Here is a 5675-nt window from a genome sequence, read left to right on the forward strand (position 1 = left end):
GGCCGCTGAGCCTGCGCGTCCGGAGCCTGTGCTCCGCAACGGGAGAGGCCACAACAGTGAGAGGCCCGCGTACCGCAAAAAAAAAAAAAAAAAAAAAAAAAAAGAGCAGGCCTGCACTATACTAAAATCAGAGCAAAATTTTTTTAAGGCAGAAGATAACAAATACTCTGGGCTTTGGGAGTCAGAGAACAGAAAAGCACTTGTAGCATCTGAGAATAAAATGCTGAAGTAATCTTTTGGGGTTATCTGTCTATTCATGGCTATGTGGAGGATACAGTGCAGAAAGTGAAAATAGGAGGGGTAGGGAAAAGACAGATGGACAAAGAAAAGTTTACATCATGTTAGGGCAGCTATAATTTCTACTTGTCTCTAGAGCAATACCACCATAAATTTCTGACCCTACTATGTAACTACAGAACTAAATTTTTTATTGTTGGGGCCGGGGGTTTACCCAGCCATACCCTGTGCAGAAATTACATGTGTGAGAGTGGAAATACTGCAGACCTGACAGAAGAATTTTCACTGCACCAACAGTTAAGTAACATTATAGGAGATTGGAAAATAACAATCATATTTGCTTTATAGGAGATTATCTTGAAATGTTGGGGAGGGGGACAGTACTGAAAGGAGAGAGGTAAAAAGACAAGGGAGAAAAGTTCACTCTAAAAATGTGTAATATGCTACCTTTTTGTAGAAAAGGAAGAAAAACAAGAGTCTATTTGTAGAAATATATACATACATGAATAAACTAGAAAAATGAATTAAAAACTAGTAACAACAGAGAAAGATGGAAAGCTAAACTGGGCAAATAAGAGGCAGGTTTAGGAGGAAGAATTTTCACTGTGTATCTTTTTATATTTTTTGAGCCATGTCAATATACCGTCTAACCAAAAGTTACATAATTTAAGCTGTTGAAATAATCTAGACAAAAAAATAATCTAGATTATGTCAGTGACTACAGAAGTAGAGAAATTAAATTTAAGATGCCTAGGATATCTAAATAGAGATATCCAGAAGCCAACTGCAAATATGGATCTAAAGGCTAGAAAATTTTTCACGTGATAGTGATGCCTCAAGGCATCCATAAGCATGCCTAAGTTTACTAGGGTGAGGTAATCAAATAAACAGGCCAGAAAAGTAATCATCTAACATAAATTTTAAACAAGTAAATAAGTAATGCCAAATAGGAATCCAAAAGGCAATGTTTAAAGAGGTACAAGTAGAAAACAGTTTATCAGAAGTCATGAGTAAAGAGAGTTGCAAGAAAGATGAGTGATCACAGTTTTAACTGCTGAAAGTAGATCAAGTATAATGAAAAGTGAAAAAAAAATTTTGAATTTGGCCGTGTGACGTTAATAGCAAATCAAGAGTGGTAGACTTAAGAGTCAAATATAACAATGTGAAGAACAAATGAACAATTTGTGATATTTTATTTACTTATTTATACCTAAAATTTTTTTCAGAAAAGGATTTGAGGCAGACTACAAATAAAGGACCTGTATTATAACAATAAAAACAGAAAAATGAACAGTGAAAGCCAGTATGAGGGACATCCCCTGATTTAGGGAAACTGCTCTTACCCCTGACTCCAACTATGTAGTTCTAGTGAGGGTTGTCATTCATAGTACCCTCCCCACTCCAGCCACAGGGATGGTGGGTACATGATCCAAGACAGGCCAATCAGAGTCCTTCCCAGGATTCTTCAAGACAGCCCCTTCTTCTGGTAGAAGGGGCTAGGAAGATGAGAGCCAAGAGCTGCCAGCAGTCATGGTTCCAGCCTCATGAAGTAGAGAGTCTGTAGTATGAGAGAATGAAATCAACACGCAGAGAAACAGAGATAAGAGATGAAGTCCTAAACCCCACAGGACAAGGAGGAGAAAACAAATATACTAATTATCAGATTAACATAGCTGATGTAACTAAAGACCAGATTTGGTTCTGGGCTGCCTGATAGCCAGAACAAAAAGAAAAACAGAATACGTATCATAGAGCTATCAAAAAGGAGGAAATATACCAGATTCTAAAGGGAGACAATTTTCCTTAAGCTAAATTATGAAAAGAATTTCTTGTACATGGATTTTCATATAAGGGTCACTGAAAGACAAAACAGAGTGTTCATAATGAGAGTGTTACAGCAAATGCTGATTTCATATGCTACTGCTTAAAATGACAATTAAGGGACTTCTCTAGCAGCCCAGTGGTTAAGACTCCTTGCTTCCGCTGCAGGGGGCATGGGTTCAATGCCTGGTCAGGGAACTAAGATCCCACCTGCCACACAGTGCGACCAAAAAAAAAAAAAAAAAAAAACAAGACAATTAAGTTACACCTTAATCATTAAGCACAACTGAAAGGCTAGACCACAGTAGGCAGTTGAAGAAGCAGAGATATCAACTAATGGTTTTATTCTTCCAGGAAGCCTGCGAGTAAAAGGTAGAAAATGTAAAGGGAAAGTAAAATCCATGGGAAGATTCAAAAACGACTGTGAGCCGCGTGGGAAAAAATCAAGTAAAACGGACAGACTAAATAATAAAACAAGACCCTGGAAGAAGTGGGAAAAGACTACATCATGAGAAAAGGCAGTTAATTCCACTTGAAAACTACCTTCTCTCCTTCTGAAAACTCCACTGAATGACATAAAAAGGGCAAAATTACAAATCACAAAAGGGAAACAAACATAAAGGAAGACAACAGTTCTAAAACTTTGGAAGCTAGGAAGGAAAGAGTAGCAAATGACTTAGCAGGTGAGAAAAGGCTGCTGCAGTAAGGCAAGTCCAAAAGCAATGCATCTTGGGCCACACGGCGCCCCAGCTGAGGGACCTCAGGCGCCACATCATAGCGGTGGTGCATGCCCCTGAGAGGGACGGGTCCAAATAGGGCTCAAAACAGGACGAGGGATAAGATAAAATCTGAAAGATAATCAACGCCCCCCCGCCGCCAATCCCGTCTCTACACACTACCAGGTAACTCTCTCTCCCACAGCCGAGAAAACTGAACAAAGGGTAAACAAAAGGAAATCTGGACCTGGAGACATCTGAGCAAAGGCGTACTGAAAAATCCAGTTCTAGATGGTGAAATCCCAGCAACCAATGGCTCAAAGAATACTGGTAACCAGGTTTGTGAATCCCAAACAGATGACTGGAGGATTTTTCTCTGAATAAACTAACCAGTTGGTGGCATCCCAATAAAAAAACCCAGCTAGACACCTATAATGAAGCCAATCTGCCAACAATTTCTGCCACACACACAGAACTTCCACTCACCTCATTAGGAGCTTGTCTTAAATTCAAATGGACGGCTACCAGTCACTAGATTTGTAAGCAAAGTCCCTAACAAGACAGGCCAAAACAAATGGTACAAAGGAACTCTGAGGAAAAGAGTCCCAGGAGCAGAAGAAAACTTCAGAACACTGAAACAAAACAAAAACAACCATCTGGTTAACATCCTCACAGAATTAAGAGAAAATATTGCACTTAAGAAACAGAAGCAAAGGATAAAAAATAAACAGTCAGAAAGCATAAAAGAGCCTCTGGAAATTAAAAGTATAATAGAATTTACAAATTTAAGTCAAAGAATTGAAAATAAAGTAAGAAACTGCCTCAGAAAGTAAAACAGAAAGAAAGAAATTAACTTAAATGCAAGATCAGTTCAAAAGGTCCAACATCCAAATAAAGAAAAAGCAAACAATGATAATAGAACTGAGGAACTGTCAAAAATAATTCCAAAAAATTCTACCTTAACTAAACTCACGTTTCCTAACATGATTTACCAAATTGAAAGGGCCACTGTGTGCCCAGTACAATGAGTGACGGACAGCACACTAACTACCATGAGAAACAGCAGGTAAACTGGCTACAGAAAGCACACTAAATCGAGAGAGAACGATCACATATAAAGGATTAGAAATCAGAACTTATTCGTCTTCTTAAAAGAAACACTGACAGCTAAAAAGTAATGGAGAAATAGCTTCAAAATTTTGAAGGAAACTTATTTCCAACCAAGAAAGAATTCCATACTCAGGCAAACTATCCATCAAGTAAGATGGTAAAATTTTTTTCCTTTTTGGAATTTTATAATGTATAGAAAATTGAATTTATAGACTACCTGATTCATTAAACAAATGGAAAATTACATGAAGAAGTGACTAGAAAGTATGCAAAGATTTAGCCTTAAATAAAGAACACAAGGAAAATGAAAATACAAGACAATTATTAATCCCAGGAGAAAAAAAAAAAAGAAAACAATCTTAGTATGCTTTTGACTCAGAAATGAACAAAATACTTAAATAGTCATAATAACGTAAAATTTTCTGTTTAACACTCCTGACTTAACCAAAATTTGTGATATACTGAAAGACAACATCTAAAACTGACATGTCAAGAATAGCTGCTTGGGCTTCCCTGGTGGCACAGTGATTAAGAATCCACCTGCCAATGCAGGGGACATGGGTTCAAGCCCTGGTGTGGGAAGATCCCACATGCCACGGAGCAACTAAGCCCGTGCACCACAACTACTGAGCCTGCGTGCTGCAACTACTGAAGCCCACGTGCCTAGAGCCTGTGCTCCACAACAAGACACTGCAATGAGAAGCCTGCACATCGCAACAAAGAGTAGCCCCTGCTCACCACAACTAGAGAAAGCCCGCACACAGCAATGAAGACCCAGTGCCACCAAAGGTAAACAAATAAAAATAAATAAATAAATTTATTTTAAAAAAAAAGAATAGCTGCTTCTACATTCCTTGTTAAGAGTCAAGCAGCGGGCTTCCCTGGTGGCGCAGTGGTTGCGAGTCTGCCTGCCAATGCAGGGGACACGGGTTCGTGCCCTGGTCCAGGAAGATCCCACATGCCGCGGAGTGGCTGGGCCCGTGAGCCACGGCCGCTGAGCCTGTGCATCCGGAGCCTGTGCTCCGCAACGAGAGAGGCCACGACAGTGAGAGGCCCACGTACCGCGAAAAAAAAAAAAAAAAGAGTCAAGCAGCAAGGTACTGTTTTACTGTGTGTGCGAAAGAATCTTTTGGTACTACTGACTGTGCATTTTTCACTTTGATAAACATAAAAATTAAATCTAAACAAAAAATGGAATAAATAGGTACAATGGGCAATGTATCAATGTACCCAATGTTTTCATTTCTCTTACTAGTTACGTAGGCAGGTTAGAAAAGGATACAAGCAAGTATTAAACGCCTACTTCATGTCAGCTGTTATGCTAAGTTTTTCTCACAGTAAAAGAAAGGAATTCAAGAAGTGAGACAACGGAAATTGGCTATTTGCTATTTTATGTATGGTGGTAAGCACCAAATCTGTTAACATTTTAAAATCACCTCTTTCAAAGCTACAGGAACTCAGGATGCTACATTGAATTTAAAAGCAAAGAGTAGATGTGAATGATCAGTAAGTGAAAAAAAGTTAGCAAATGTTAAACTTTGAAGGCATTCTATTTAAAGTATATAGGCTGGGACTTCCCTGGCAGTCCAGTGGTTAAGACTTCGCCTTACAATGCAAGGGGGTGCAGTTTCGATCCCTGGTCAGGGAGGTAAGATCCCACATGTCTCACGACCAAAAAACCAAAACATAAAACTGAAGCAAGGGCTTCCCTGGTGGCGCAGTGGTTGAGAGTCCGCCTGCCAATGCAGGGGACACAGGTTCGTGCCCCAGTCTGGGAAGATCCCACATGCT

At 39.3% G+C, this 5675-nt stretch overlaps 1 protein-coding gene across 10 annotated transcripts in view; it reads right to left on the bottom strand.

Annotated features, from left to right (window-relative positions):
* The window catches only part of MLLT10 (MLLT10 histone lysine methyltransferase DOT1L cofactor), a 257663-nt gene that overhangs the window by 238970 nt on the left and 13018 nt on the right, over positions 1-5675 (bottom strand). Inside the window, exon 1 of one of the 10 annotated variants that reach the window (XM_028495895.2) lies at positions 1581-1769. The exons of the other annotated variants lie outside the window; for them this stretch is intronic. The gene's annotated coding sequence lies outside the window, so the exon portion shown is untranslated. Of the gene's footprint in view, positions 1-1580; positions 1770-5675 lie in introns of those variants that run through there. 10 annotated transcript variants of the gene reach the window in all.

The sequence above is a fragment of the Physeter macrocephalus genome, chromosome 11, assembly GCF_002837175.3.
Source record: "Physeter macrocephalus isolate SW-GA chromosome 11, ASM283717v5, whole genome shotgun sequence".
Classification (NCBI taxonomy): Eukaryota; Metazoa; Chordata; class Mammalia; order Artiodactyla; family Physeteridae; genus Physeter; species Physeter macrocephalus.